Source organism: Dendrobates tinctorius, unplaced genomic scaffold (genome assembly GCF_039654945.1).
Source record: "Dendrobates tinctorius isolate UK_male_01 unplaced genomic scaffold, ASM3965494v1 ptg000193l, whole genome shotgun sequence".
In the NCBI taxonomy this organism is placed as follows: domain Eukaryota; kingdom Metazoa; phylum Chordata; class Amphibia; order Anura; family Dendrobatidae; genus Dendrobates; species Dendrobates tinctorius.
This window is the reverse complement of record NW_027361860.1, coordinates 1,347,353-1,364,288: the sequence shown is the minus strand read 5'-3', so window position 1 is coordinate 1,364,288 and position 16,936 is coordinate 1,347,353. Positions and strand designations below refer to the sequence as shown.

General features: G+C 39.6%; 1 long non-coding RNA gene across 1 annotated transcript in view; it reads left to right on the top strand.

Annotated features, from left to right (window-relative positions):
- The window catches only part of LOC141055990 (uncharacterized), a 303,731-nt gene that overhangs the window by 286,159 nt on the left and 636 nt on the right, over positions 1–16,936 (top strand). The gene's annotated exons all lie outside the window — the stretch shown is intronic.

Genomic DNA, 16,936 nt, shown 5'->3' with positions numbered 1-16,936 from the left:
GATACAGAAGAACAAGAAGCAGAAGAAGCAAAAGCAGAACAACAGAAAGCAGAAGAACATTAAGCATAAGACTAAAAATCAGCATAGAAGAAATCAAAATTATAAGCAGAAGACTAAGCAGTAAATGGGGGTGAGTCCGTTCCTCCTCGTGGTGCCCCTGGAAAATGCCTGCTGCTGCAGGCCAAACTGAACGCGGGCGAATCCTGTTGTAAATCTTTAGTGACAGGCAGAACGTAAGGTGTAATCTTATAACTTTTATAGATAAGTACTACAGGAATTCCTGTCACCATAAGAAAATGAAGACAAAGAAGAATAGGAAGAAGATGAAGAAATAGCATATTAAAATTGATAATAGCTGAATAAGAAGAATATGAAGAATGGAAAAAAAAATTAATGGGAAGAAGATGAAGAACATGAATAAGGTGAAGAAAAAGTTGATGAAAAAAATGCTACTGCTGCGGATCATGAAGGAGAAAGTGTGGGCGAAGTACAAAAGAAGGTGAAGAGCATGGAAGTTGTGAAACATACATATCTGACAAAATATAAAAAAGGTTAACATAGTCAATATCTTTTTAACTCCGAACGTACTGAAAAAAATTGGAATTAATGCTATGCCATGTGATTTGAATAAACCACTATGCTTTTAATGTCTCCTCCACCTCCCACAATACATTCTACATGATTCTTATTTGTTTTCAATTATGTAGAATTAGCCAACAAGGAAATAAAGGGCTTTTTTTTAATTCCGATACCGGAAGTCCCATTGACTTGAATGGGACTTCCGGTATCGGAATCGGCGATACCCGATATTTTTTTCGTATCGGGCGATGCCATCCGATACGATATTTTTGGGTATCGAACAGTATCGCTCAACACTACTTACGAGTGAATATTATACTAATATTGTGTTACTTTGAGGTGGAGTCCTTCTCTAGACTATCTTCCATAATCTTGCTGCTTTAATTAAACTATTGATGGTCTTTCCTCTGTAAACCCTATCTGCGGTAGCATTTGAATGTGCAAGGAATTTTGCAAATAAATACTTGTCGTTGCTCTTTGCAATTAGAGGCAACACCATGTTATGTCCTCCGGATCACTTCGCTATTTACTGGCTTTACGCCAAATTTAGGTAACGAAAAAAGAAACAAATATGTTTAACCTTCCTCTAGTGTTAGCTTTCTGTTACTCTTTCTTATGTTAACGGGTTGGTTTTGACCCGTGTCTTAAATCACCCCTTGGATACCCTAAAAAAAAAAAAAGTTAGATATGATCCAATTTGTTTCTTACCTCTTAGTTACCTTGTTAGGGTTTCTCATCCATGGAACGATTGATTATAATATTTTTGTTGTGGGCATACCCTTCATTTTCAATATAAAAATATTGTCAAATGAACCTCAAGAGAATAATATAAACTTAAAAAAGTTTGTTATATTACCTGACTATTACTGAAGGGTTTTAGAACACATTTCTTAAATGTAAAAAAAAAATATACATATTTTATATTAACTCTAGTAACATATATGGTGTTACGGGTTAATTTTGACCCATATCTAACTACTTTATGAAAAAGGCAAAAAACAGATTTTTTTTTTTTATAGAACTTTAATACAAATAAAAGATGAAAATTATATTAACATTAATAGCAATAATAAAAAGTAGCTTTTCTAGGACAAACAAACAAACAACAATCAATCAAGCAAATCAACAGATCAAGTACTAGCTTTTAGATGCATGTGTGGCTAAAAGTGACACTTTTTGTGTGTTCTTTGCAGAGGTATTTTTTGCAGGCGAACCAAGATGTTTGTCTTTCTGTCCTTATTGCTAGGGCAGACCTGACACCTCTTTCTATTAGAATCAGGTGGTCTCACTGGGGTTGTGGCTGCTGTGGTTGATGTTGAGGCAAGTGTTGTGAGTTCATTTTCCCCTTCACCGATGATGTCTGATGAACTCCCTCTGCTGGTGAAGAGAGGTAGTGAAATTGATTGGGTTGAGAAGAACCTGTCATCTGAACAGGTGGAGCCTGATTAGACACCTGGAATCACTGAGTGGATATAAGGCAGACGACGCCCTACAGGGGTGCTGGTGATCCTTTATGCTCTGAGCTCTTGCAACCAGTTAGTCCTGTCTACTGAAAGCTAAGTTTTTGCTCTCTTATTTTTCCATGAGATTTTGTCTGTTTGCTTAGTGTTTTGTGTTCAGCCTGCCTTTGTTGGGACGGGCTGAGCTCCATTTTTGTCTCTGATCAGTTTATCTCTTTGCTCTGTTTTCAGAATATACCTGAGTGCTGATATAGTGATTTTTGATGTCTAGCGACTTCAGGGCCTTTTTCCCTATCAGACAGTTGGGACATTTTTGGTAGGGTTTTTTGCGGATTGCAGCCAGCATCTTTTCTGTCCTTTCCTATTTAGTTAGTTGGGCCCCCATCGTTTGCTCAACCTGTCTTTCTGTCTGTGTTTGTGTTTTCATCTGCTTTTCACCAACAATACATGTTGGGGGCTGTCTATTGCTTTGGGGTCTGCTCTGGGGCAGTTTAGATTACCCCTTTCTTTCTTTAGGCTTATTTAGTTCTCCGGCTGTGAACGAGGGGTCTAGGGTACCGAAGGAATCCCCCACGGCTACTGTTAGTTGTGGTGAATAGGATCAGGGGTCTGCAATCCGATAGCTACCAACCTCTCTGGTTTTCTGGACTTGGCTTGTATTTTTTCTTTTTTCCTCCTTCGGTGACTCATTCACAACAGGCAGGCCTGGTTGAGGAGGATGCTGGTGATGATGCTCTTTGTGTTGCTGTGGGTGTGGACAAAACACTTGTTGAGCTCTGGAGTTGTCGGACCAAGGCTGCAGCGGCTGGGTCTCGGGGCTCTCGTTCCCTTTGGTCAATGTGCGCCTTGACAAGGGATCTTCCTAGTTCCTCAAGAAACATCCTCCGCTTGTTTTTTTCTTTGAATTCCATCCTTGGTGAATGTGGGTCCACAACACAAATGATTTGTACGCTAACACATCAAGGATATTGTAAAATACAACCATTAGCCATCTCCTAGTCATTCGCTGGCAAGTGTAGGTGGCAGTCAGCTTGTCCAGGTTGTCCACTCCTCATTTGTTTTTGTTATAGTCCAGGATGATTGTGGGCTTTTTGTCACTTCCTGATGACACAGCTGCATCTTTGTGAAGTGTGGACATCAGTACCACATTCTATCGTTTTTTGGGGCAGTATGAAACTGCAGTGGTGGTGTCTGTAAAAACAAACTTTGAGGAAAGTGGAGCCCTGTCCTTCATCTGCAACAATTTAGCGGGCAGCTCAGGTTTTTTTTTTTTCACTGTGCCCACCATGGTGATTTTCTTCCTGAGAAGTTCTTGTCCAAGGTCATAGCTGGTAAAAAAATTGTCACAAGTAATGTGACCCTGCAGTCCAGTAGTCATATCGAGGACTACACGTTTTCCTTGTTTTTTTTCAGGGATGCCGCTTGCAGACTTGCCTGTGTAAATCTGTAGATTCCATGCATAGCTAGTTTTTGCATCACAGGCTGCCCAGATTTTTATGCTGTATTTGCCTGGCTTACTTGGCATGTATTGCCGGAAGGGGCATTTTCCGCGGAAAGGGAGAAAACGTTTGTCTACTGTCACCTCTGGCCCTGGGTTGAACATCAGTGGAAGGAACTGCACCCATTTCTCCCAAACATCCCTGATGGGAGCAAGTTTGTCAGATTTTGTTCTGGTGTCTGTCAAATCTGAGGACTCTTGATATAATTTGAAGTTTTTGAAGTGACATTGTTGCCCGGAAAATATTCCTGCCTGTCGATGCGTCCCAGAGACTATCGGTGTCCTCATTGCAGGATTTGTACACTCCAGCAAGGAGAAGAACACCAATGTAGGCATCCAGGACATCATCATGAAGGTCATTCCACATGTTGCTGTGGACTTTTTTCCTTCAAGGTTTGTCATAGCAATAATGACTTTTTTTTTATTGACAATGGCATAAACAGATCAAAACATGTCTTGATGTCACTTACTCTTGTCACAGCAAACCTTGTGATCTCAGGGGTCATTTTTATGACATTTGCAGCATCTGCCCTGCCATGTACATCTGGATATACTGAGCTCCAACTTATCTTGCCACTTTTGGATTTGAATCTTTCAGCGGGAGCAGCTTCAGCACCAGTGACCTCCTCATCAGACTGATCAGAACTGTCTGTGTCTTCCGGTTGATATTCCACATAATCTTCCTCCTCAGAAACCTGTTCATCTGTATCAGTTTGCTGCTGTGTGTCCTCTGATTCATTATCATCTAAGATATAATCCAGAATTTGGCTTACATCAATTCTTCTCCTCATTGTTGCATGTGTAAACTGGAGATGTATAATCTGCAAAGTACCAACTCTAAGCTGATTTGGCCATACATGCCTGGACATGTCCCTAACTCAAGTTGTTGGAGGTGGAGCTGGCTGTGGGCTGTTGGTTTATATTGTGTTTGAGTTCAGTTTTGGGACTTATTGTTTTTTTTACTCTTATATTAGACCTGGGTTGAAATTGACCCCAACAACACAAATGTTAAAATTTTAATAAGAACATTTTACAATTTAGTAAAATAGTTTTATTTTATTCTATTTTGTTTAAAAATAAGTTCCTGAAAAAGTCAAAAAGTCTTGATGCAATAATCAAATGTATGTAGAATGTATGCATTTAAAACCTAAAATGGGTCGGTCACGACCCTAAAACTAGAGGAAGGGTATGGATATGAGCGGCTCACCCTGGGCATATGCATCCACTGTCATAAGATTTTCTTTTTCCAATAATCAACCTGCAAGATAAAGAAATCATGTAAAAGAATTGCAAGAAGCAATGAAGGCAAAACACAAGGCAATTTAAAAACAAATAAATCCCTTAAGTTACTTGCTGTCATATTTTGGACAACCCCTGGCCTCTGAAGCTTTCGCAGTATGGCGAGGCGTTCCAGATAGTACAGAATGGTCAGTCCTTCTAGTTCAGGTAGCTTCTCCTTTATAGCCATTTCCAGCGTTTTTTTTAAAGCCGTCTCTGCGATAGACAGCACGTTGTCCAGCTCTGCAGGGGACTGAACTGGCTCCATCAGATGCTTCTCTACAGAGAAGAAAAAGAAACAATTAGAAAACTAAAAGAAACCAAACAATCAGGTTGTTGGTGAGGAATGGGAGGACAATTTTTTTGCCATCATTTCTTTAGATATTCCTTTGCTGAGCCTCTTTTTTGAATGATTCCAAGTTGGTCATTTAAATAAATTTGCCGCAGTATGTAATGTCATGTTTTTATGAATTAATGATGAGGCATTTGTTAAAGGCTGAACCGCTTTACATTTTTTAGGTAATTAATACTGTCTGATGGGTGTTGCCAACTTCCAAAAGTTTGAAGTATTCACAGGCCTTAATGTCATAAAGTTCAATGATGGAATCTCGCTGTCCATGAAATACAGAAATCGAGCAACATTCTCTACCTAAAATAAAACATAAGAAATAAGATTAAACAGGAAAATACTGTCAAATATTACCTTCATGAAGATTTGGTTCTTACCTCTTGTTTGTACCTATTGACTGTCAGTTTTTGACAGATGCTTCACAAAGCCAGAAATGGGCTCTAACTCCAGAGAATAATGCCTATACATCCCTGCTCCAGCCATTTTCTTTCTCAAAGGGTTGTTGCAAGAAACTTTACACCAAGGTGTAAATGATTCTTCTGCTTCACTTTTTTTCCAATGGGTCATCTTGAGTTGGCCTTTCAGTATCTTTACTTTTTTTTTTTTCTTCCATTGAGCCGCCTTCTTCTGTCACATGTTAAAATAACTTTGTCTTTCGTGTTGTCCTCCAATATAATAAAATACAATTTAATTTAATATGGATTTTAAAATTATTTTTTAAAAGAGAATGTATGAAAAAGGAAAAAATAAAAAAGAATATGTGAAGCAAATGTGGAAAATGGTATTTGCCTCTTTTTGTCTGAGTCACGATCCATCTCTTCCTGGATCATTTCACATTTGGTCCTGCTTTTTCTCTTTGATTCCTGATGTATTCTCTTTTCCCCTTGGTGCACATTTCACCAAATCAGTGCTCTACTGTGGGATCTGTGGTTGGGTATCTTGAGATGAAAGTTTAGAGGGACAGCCAGGTCTTGGTAGATTTGCAGTTGTATGATACTCCTTCCATTTTAATGTGATTGTTTGCACAGTGCTCCTTGGGATGTTTAAAGTTTTGGAAATCAGTTTTTATTCAAATCCGGCTTTAAACTTCTCCACAACAGTATCACGGACCTGCCTGTTGTGTTCCTTGGTCTTCATGATGCTCTCTGTGCATCACACAGAACCCTGAGACTATCACAGAGAAGGTGCATTTATATGGAGACTTGATTGCACACTGGTGGATAATATTTATCATCATTAGTCATTTAGCACAACATCGGATCATTCAGAGATCCACAATGATCTTCTGGAGTGAATTTACTGCACTGAAAGTAAAGGGGCCGAATAATATTGCACGCCCCAGAAGATGAAGTTAACCTATAAAAGATAAAGTAAACCTACTAATAAAGCCTTCAAACCAACAGATGGAGTAAAAGTACACAATATACAGAGTGCTAAAACCTTAGAAAAAAGCTGCAATTAAAACAATTTTAAAATGGAAGCAAAAAGCTGGAGCAGATCTTTTGGGATAAATCCTTGTAGAAGGAACACTGCCGTCTCTGGAGTTCAGGCTGAAGAGAAAAGCTACAACTGATTGCCAAAAGCAGTGTAGAGACTTTACCCAGAAGTGTCTTTATATACCGAAAGATGAAGGTTCATTCTACTTGACCTTTTCTCTAACTGGCCAATGGAAGCTTTAACATTTCAAGCTAGAAGACAATGTGTCTGACACCTAGAGCAAGAAAAAAATGATATGCTCATCTTTTACTAGTAAGTAGTGTTGAGCATTCCGATACCGCAAGTATCGGGTATCGGCCGATACTTGCTGTATCGGAATTCCGATACCGACTTCCGATATTTTTTCAATATCGGAATTCGGCATCGGAATCGGAAGTTCAGTTGATTGACGGCCTGACGTCATCATGATGCGCGGTGTGTGCGCATCATGATGCGCCGTCATTTCGGGCCTTCCGGGGGTCTCTGCCGGCCTGCCGGGGGGCTGTGCCGGCCTGCCGGGGGGCTGTGTGGACTGCCCGGGGTCTCTGCCGGCCTGCCGGGGGGCTGTGCCGGCCTGCCGGGGGGCTGTGCACCCTGTGGGGGTCTGTACCGGCCTGCCGGGGGGCTGTGCCGGCCTGCCGGGGGGCTGTGCTGATGTCCGGGGGTCTGTGCAAGCATCGTCCGATGGGACTACAAGTCCCATCGGGCGATGCCTGCTACCATGACAGTGATTGACACATTAGCCAATGATGGGACAGTAGTAGTCCCATCATCCGGCTAATGTGTTAAATGTTAAAAAAAAAAAAAAAAAAAAAAAAATACTACATACATACTACATGCTACATACATACTACATATATACTACATACATACTACATACATGCTACATACATACTACATGCATGCTACATACATACTACATGCATGCTACATACATACTACATATATACTACATACATACTACATACATACTGCATGCTACATACATACTACATACATACTACATACATACTACATGCATGCTACATATATACTACATGCTACATACATACCACATGCATGCTACATATATACTACATGCATGCTACATACATACTACATATATACTACATGCATGCTACATACATACTACATGCTACATGCATACTACATATATACTACATGCATGCTACATACATACTACATGCTACATGCATGCTACATACATACTACATACATGCTACATATATACTACATACATACTACATATATACTACATGCATGCTACATATATACTACATGCATGCTACATATATACTACATGCATGCTACATATATACTACATGCATGCTACATATATACTACATGCATGCTACATACATACTACATACATACTACATATATACTACATGCATGCTACATATATACTACATGCTACATACATACCACATACATACTACATACATGCTACATATATACTACATGCATGCTACATACATACTACATATATACTACATGCATGCTACATACATACTACATGCTACATGCATGCTACATACATACTACATACATACTACATGCTACATACATACCACATATATACTACATACATACAATACATTCATACAATACATACATAGACATACAGTACATATAACATAGAGTAACATACTTACCAATACTTGTCACATTGTTCCCCGAAGCCATTGTCTTTCCGGAATAAATATTAACATAACAAACCACAAAAATACTCACCCACGATCCGAAGCAGTCCACGAGTGTGTCCCACGACGATCTTGGGTAGAGAACTGCAGCATCAGATGATGCTGCCGTTCTCTACGGGCTGCAGGAATCCAATGACGGAAGGTAGGTATCCTTCCGCACTGTATTCCTCCGCCACTTAAAAAAAAAAAGTCCCTAGTCTCACTTTATGCCATTGCTGCGTGGGAAATTTTTTTTTTTAAGTGGCGGAGGAATACAGTGCGGAAGGATACCTACCTTCCGTCATTGGATTCCTGCAGCCCGTAGAGAACGGCAGCATCAGCTGATGCTGCAGTTCTCTACCCAAGATCGTCGTGGGACACACTCGTGGACTGCTTCGGATCGTGGGTGAGTATTTTTGTGGTTTGTTATGTTAATATTTATTCCGTAGACGACAATGGCTTCGGGGAACAATGTGACAAGTATTGGTAAGTATGTTACTCTATGTTATATGTACTGTATGTCTATGTATGTATTGTATGTATGTAGTATATATGTGGTATGTATGTAGCATGTAGTATGTATGTAGTATGTATGTAGCATGCATGTAGCATGTAGTATGTATGTAGCATGCATGTAGTATATATGTAGTATGTATGTAGCATGCATGTAGTATATATGTAGCATGTATGTAGTATGTATGTGGTATGTATGTAGCATGTAGTATATATGTAGCATGCATGTAGTATATATGTAGTATGTATGTAGCATGTATGTAGTATATATGTAGTATGTATGTAGTATGTATGTAGTATATATGTAGCATGCATGTAGTATATATGTAGTATGTATGTAGTATATATGTAGCATGTATGTAGTATGTATGTAGCATGCATGTAGCATGTAGTATGTATGTAGCATGCATGTAGTATATATGTAGTATGTATGTAGCATGCATGTAGTATATATGTAGCATGCATGTAGTATGTATGTGGTATGTATGTAGTATATATGTAGTATGTATGTAGTATATATGTAGCATGTATGTAGTATGTATGTAGCATGCATGTAGCATGTAGTATGTATGTAGCATGCATGTAGTATATATGTAGTATGTATGTAGCATGCATGTAGTATATATGTAGTATGTATGTAGTATATATGTAGCATGTATGTAGTATGTATGTAGCATGCATGTAGCATGTAGTATGTATGTAGCATGCATGTAGTATATATGTAGCATGCATGTAGTATATATGTAGTATGTATGTAGCATGCATGTAGTATATATGTAGTATGTATGTTGCATGTAGTATGAATGTAGCATGTATGTAGTATGTAGTATGAATGTAGCATGTAATTTTTTTTTTTTTTTTTTTTTTTTTTTTTTTTACATTTAACACATTAACCGGATGATGGGACTACTACTGTCCCATCATTGGCTAATGTGTCAATCACTGTCATGGTAGCAGGCATCGTCCGATGGGACTTGTAGTCCCATCGGACGATGCCTGCACAGACCCCCGGAGCCTGCACAGCCCACCGGCAGGCCGGCACAGCCCCCCGGCAGGCCGGCACAGCCCCCCGGAGCCTGCACAGACCACCGGCAGGCCGGCACAGACCACCGGAGCCTGCACAGACCCCCTGGCAGGCCGGCACAGCCCCCCGGCAGGCCGGCACAGCCCCCCGGAGCCTGCACAGACCACCGGCAGGCCGGCACAGACCACCGGAGCCTGCACAGACCCCCTGGCAGGCCGGCACAGCCCCCCGAAAGGCCCGTACAGACCCCAGAGAGGCTGTACAAGGGCAGGAAAGGGTTTTTCTTATTCCGATACCGGAAGTCCCATAGACTTGAATGGGACTTCCGGTATCGGAATCGGCGATACCGATACTTTTTTTAAAGATCGGCCGATACCATCCGATACGATACTTTGAAGTATCGGATGGTATCGCTCAACTCTACTAGTAAGACTAAAATCAGCAAATAAAATTTCATTTTACTATTTAGTGAAAGTTGCTGTTGATTCACTTCAGTCTTATAACAAGGGTTCTTTCCATTCTATCAGGCAGGGTTGTTTCTTGTTCTTGAGCCTTCTGAATGGAAATAAGGCAAATAATGATTTTAGAACATAAAGATATAAGGTTTTGAAGTTACTAATGTAATTTCTGTGCTATCATTACCTTGTTGTTCTTGTAGCAATACTGTAGACTGCCTTTGCTTCATGGCACTTGTTTGCCTTGAAGGTATAGAGGGTACTTTGACTCTGAAATGAAGAATATTGAGAATAATACTACAAGGTGATAATGCAATGGTCAAGTTAATTATTTTGGAACAGCTGTATTTATTTGATATAGTATATCGACCTTGTAGTCCACCTCTCCTCATCCACGCTGCTCCGGAAATATTCTTCTATACTTCCAATTCAAGCAGGCAGCGTTATTTCTTGTTCTTTAGTCCTTTGGAAGAAAATGAAGAAATAATGCTTTTTATTCATGAAGATGTGAGATTTTCAAATTAATGGAAATTTCAAGCAGTTCCTTTTATTTGAGGGTATAGTATATTAATCTTGTAGTCCAGCTATCATCCACACTGCTCAGGGATTCCTCTTCTATATGCTGGCCTTCTTCTTGGTCCTCCTGAAAACTGTCTTCTTCCTGAGTGCTATGGTCTACATCTTCATCTTCTTGGCTTTCTCCTTGGGGGTCCTTGGTCTTGAACGTTATTTTCTTCCTTCTCTGGTTTAAATCAGATTAAAACATATATACTATTCAAAATGTAATTTAAAGGAAGCATTACCTTCTTACTACAAATTACCTTGATGTGCTGCTTATAGGTTCATCAATGTCATCTTGGCCAGCTTGTATGACCAGCTCATGACCATAACAGATGTCCGCCAATGTCTTCTCAAACTATTTGACACATTCAAATGAAACAGCTGAACGGAACTATAGAGAAAACACTTATTTCTGTATATGAATAATTTGACGGTCCAAGCTTCACATACACTCCTGATTAGTTGGCTGGAGATCACGGGGAGTTTGTCAAAAAATATATAAGTGAAAATATCATAAATGGCACTACATGTAGACTAGAAGGATAACACATAGCTTTTGGGAATCTTGCTTCTTGTGGCAATTCCTAATACTGTTGGACACTGTAGATCGGATTTCCTGTTATAGATATGAAAAATGTCCTTCCTCAGCGTGGATCTAACTTTTTCATAGTAAACTTTAATTCACTGAAAGAGCATAAATAAAATGGAGATTGAAAAGGACAGTTAAATATAGGATAAGAATGAGGTAGAGAAATCTTACCATTTCTTCCGCTATTCAACACCAAGCAGGCCACTTGGTGGGTAGCAGTCTTGTGTGACTTGACCCCAATAACTATTCTTCACCCTTACAAGTATAGGGAATCCTCTCATTCCATTCAGAAACCTAGAAGTTAAAAAAAATTAGATAGTATGAGACACTAGTATAAAGGAAAAGGCCAAAGCGAGGCAAAGCAAGTTACGTACAGTCATATATTTTACTACTCATTGTCTAGAAGCATCTTCAACGACCAGAAGGGTCACAAGATAATTTCTATATTCTGCATTTCTTTTTGGCAGCATCTATGCATTTCAAAAAGGATGTCTTTGCCATGATCAAGAGCCTTCGGCATTCCTGGGGTACTTTTAATGAATTTCTCAGTGCTGTATATCTAATAGGAGGGTAGAACATGCGATTTTTTTTTTTTTTTTTTTTTTTTTTCTAACGTATAGTAACATATGAAAATATATAAAAATAGCACTAAAATATAGACTCAATACTATGTCTGTATTTTTAGTACTGAAAATGGATGTGCATGTTTGGGTATGATCGCTAAGCCAATTATGAATCCACCTGGCAGTCACCTTGTCCAGTCCATACTTGGTCATTTTTTTCAAAAAGAATGGTATGAGATACTTAGAACTTGATTAGGTTAAATTAGAAGGAAAGTAAGTTAGTCTGACATGGCTTCTCAGTTACAAACCTATGCTGGCTCTGGTTAATCACTTCATTCTCGTCCAGGTACTTGCATACAAAATCTTTCCTAAAATAGAAGTCGGTCAACCCTGATTCTAGTTGGATGCAGAAGTCCTCCTCCCCAAAATGTTTCCCACACCTTGCTAAGCGATTGGGTCCTCAAAATATTGCAAGTGGTGTTTGCACCAAAAGATAATCCTGTCTCATCTGACCACATGACCTCTCATGCCTCCTCTGGACCATCCAGAGTGTAATTAGCAAATTTTAAAAGGGCCTGGACAGGTGCTGGAGTGAGCAGGGGGACTTGCGTGCCCTGCAGGATTTTAATTTGTGACAGCATAATGTGTTAAGAATGGTATAGTTTTATACTTGTCTTGGATCTCTTCAGGTCATTGACCAGGTCCTTTCATGTAGTTCTAGGCTGATCCTTGACCTTTCTCAGGATTTTCCTTGCCCCACGAGGCAAGCTCTTGAATGGTGCCCCAAACTGAGGAAGGTTGAGTCATCTTGTTTATTCCATTTTCTAATTGTGCCGATGGTTGTTTCCTTCTCACCAAGCTGCTTGCCTATTGCCCTGTAGCCCATCCCAGCCTTGTGTAGATGTACAATTTTGTCCCTGGTATCCCTGGACAGCGCTGAGGTCTTGGCCATGGTGGATAGTCTGGAGCCTGATTGAACTTGATACCTGTATAATACTCCTGTCTACACAAAGGAGCAAATGGAAGTAATACACATAATGAGGGAAGAGTAGGAGGGCTTCTTACAGAAGAACAGCCAGGCCTGAGATTTCGTGCTGGATGGTATGTGATCAAATACTTAATTCATGCAATTTAATGGTGTAAAAATCCTATCATGTGCTTTTCTGGCTTTTATTTTAGATTCTCTCATTTTGAAGTGTAACTAAGAAACCTTTACAGACCTCTCCATTCTTTGTAAGTGGGAAAACTAGCAAAATCCTACTTGTCCCTTGTATGATAACATTGTCCTCAAAGCTGATCTCTGGTGGAAAATATGGGATGTCCTTGCTCGGAGACTGGTGGTTTTCCTCCAATGTTCCTCAGCTCTAGATTAGCTGATCACCCACAATCCTCTTACAGTATGATGCCGAAGGAAAATGAATCTACTAGATGGTTGTATCCTTCACCGTCCATTTTCTGTTAGAACGTAAGGTAAAAGATGAGCTGAATATACCATTTGAGGGGATTTACACACCCTATGAAGACGCATCTTTGATAATATATGAGCAGGATATATTGGGATTAGATTACCCCCTCAGTCCTATCAGCATTAATCATTCAGGGATGTTCCTTAACTTGGGTGCAATGTATCCCTTAGAGCCAATAGTTATTCAATATGTCACCCTCAAACACATTCATGGCTGATAAGCCAATGTTGGGGATTTTTGTCTTATGTCATCAAGGAGAATGATCTCAATCTTCAGGTCACTGCAGGGATAAGTAGCAGATGTTGACTGAAAAAAAAGAAATGAATGTCTCCTTACATATCTATTGTAGAAGGTTGTCAGACTTATGAAAATGAACTAATCACCAATGTATGATTCCAGGTCTATGCAGGAATTGGAGTTTGCACACAATCTCTGCTGAATAGTCTGTGGCGTAGAAAGTAGAGGATAGATCAGTGGTAACAAACACTGGGACTATGATATACAGGCAGTGGATTATTAGGAATCTGTAAAAGACTTTTACCTTGTCCACATGAAACTGCATCAAATATGCCATGTGGTCAAACAGGTCTCCTCAAGCCATATAGTCTATTTAATTGCCTTGCTCGCTTGGTGTCTCCATAAATGCCTTGCAGAGACATTAAATAGCAGCACCCGGTAGTCAGTTTCAGGACTTCTATCTTTGTATAGATTTTGTCCTCCTTATAACGACTCTTATCCATTTTAACAGCTAGCCGTTCTTCACGGACCGGATCTGACCTGTTGTGATTGTTCTGATGCCAAGGTGACCTGGAGGAAAAACTGCCAACCATTATTTGGATCTGTGTAATGGATCACTAGATTATCCCAGTTATCACACATGAACATCAAATAATGAATAAATAATCATCTTCTGTGCATCTGGTGCAGGGTATATTGGGTAACACTGAGAGGGAAGCTTTGGAAACTGACATGTGCATTTATTCTCAAAGATACTTGCTGAACTCAAGGCTAAGTTCAATACATAGTAACATGGTATTTAAGGTTGAAGGGAGACTTTGTCCATCTAGTTCAACCCATAGCCTAACATGTTGATCGAGAGGAAGGCAAAAAACCCATGCAGAAAACACTAAGCTCCACATTGGGGGGGAAAAATTCCTTCCCGACTTCACATATGGCAATCATTCTAGCTCCCTGGATCAACACAATATCAAGGAAACTAGTGTATATAACCTGTAACATTATACTTTTTAAGAAAGGCATCCAGGCCCTTATTAGGTTTTAGCAGTGAATCACTCATTGCAACATCATATGGCAGAGAGTTCCATAGTCTCACTGCTCTTACAGTTAAAGAATCTGCATCTGATTATTTTCAATAATTTTTATTGGTATTTTAAACATTTTTTAAAGGATATGGATCAAGGTAGAGGAACAACAGGTAGGGTAGAAAAACTGTTGGGAGGGAAGGTAAATTAAACCAGGGAAAAGGGATAGGAAAGAGAATTCCCTGTGAAGACAGGGAATGCCCCCACAAAGTGAGGGAATACAGGCAGACATATACATACAAATACTGTTGAAATAAAGCAAATGTAGCCTATTACAGGAACAAGTAAGATGTTGCTTAATAGAAAAAGCAAAATTTCAGCAACTTTATAATATATAAAATCTATACATGTGGTATGCATCAACTAATACGTCGAGGTTCCACAACACCTGAAAATAAAAAGTTAGTATTATATGTGAGCCCATCCCGTCTGGGTGCACTATATGACCCTAAGACCGAGTGGAGGGAATGCTCGGTTTCTTTAAATGCAAATCAAATGGAACATATATCCTTTAAGCTTAAGTAATAGAAAATGAAAAAAATACTGAATGTCTTTTGCATCTGTGATTATGATTAAGCCTTCTTTCCTCCATATGTAGAGTATGTCCCCTTGTCATCGTCTCAGGTCTAAGAGTAAAAAGATCATTAGAAAGGTCTTTGTACGGTCACCGCATATTTATACATTGTAATAAGATCACCCCTAAGCCTTCATTTGTCCAAACTAATGTTAGGTGTAATAACCTGTCTTGGTATTGCAGACCCCCAGTTCCCTAATAACATTTGATCGCTCTTCTCTGCACCCGCTCAAGTTCAGCTATGTCTTTCTTATACACCGGAGACCAGAACTGTACACAGTATTCTAAGTGTGGTCGCACTAGTGACTTGTATTGAGGTAAAATTATGTTCTCCTCATGAGCATCTATGCCTCTTCTAATGCATCCCATTATTTTATTTGCCTTTGCAGCAGCTGCCTGACAATGGCCACTAAATGTGAGTTTGTTGTCCAAACCATACACCCAGGCCTTTTTCAGTGACCGTTTTGCCCAGTGTTTTACAATTAAGCACATAATTATACATCTTGTTCGTTCTACCCAAGTGCTTGACCTTACACTTATCCCCATTAAAGCTCATTTGCCATTTATCAGCCCAAGCTTCTAGTTTACATAAATACTCCTGTAATATAAAATTGTCCTCCTCTGTATTGATTATCCTTCAGAGTTTAGTGTCATCTGCAAATATTGAAATTCTACTCTCTATGCCCCCTACAAGGTTATTAATAAATGTTAAAAAGAAGCGGGCCCAACACCAACCCCTGTGGTACCCCACTGCTAACCGTGACAGAGTCTGAGTGTGCTCCTTTAATAACCACTCTGTTTCCTATCCCTGAGCCAGCTCTTAACCCACTTAGACATATTTCCCCTATCCCCATTGTTCTCATTTTATGTATCAACCTTTTTTGTGGCACGTTATCAAAAGCTTTTGAAAAGTCCATATGCACTACATCCACTGCATTCCCTTGGTCCAGTCTGGAACTTACCTCTTAGAAGCTCATCTGATTAGCCTGATATTAACGGTCCCTCATAAACCCGTGTTGATATTGGGTCATGAGGTTATTCTTCAGATACTCCAGTATAGCATCTCTTAGAAAACCCTCAAGGATTTTACCCACAGTAGAGGTTAATCTCACTGGTCTATAATTTCCAAGTTCAGTTTTTGTTCCCTTTTTGAATATTGGCAACACACTAGCTATATGCCAGTTCTGTGGTACAGACCCTGTTATTATGAAATCTTTAAAGATTGTACTGATTTCCTGCAGTACTCAGGTGTGTATCCCATCAAGGCCCGGGGATTTCTCTACTTCAGTGTTTTGTTTTTTTTGTTTGTTTTTTTTTTGCCGCTGCCTTACTTCCTGCTGAGTTAGGCTAGGTTCACATTAGCATTTGAGTCAGCAGCATATCATGCAAATGCAAAAATGCATGCAAAGCACATTTTAAAGCAGCGTTTTATGCTCCTCTTGCGCATGATGGGAAAAACGCTGCGTGTGCATGCGTTTGTATGTGTTTGCATTGTTTATGCCCATGCATTTGATGTGACACCAGACAAAAGTAGGCATGTCTCATGG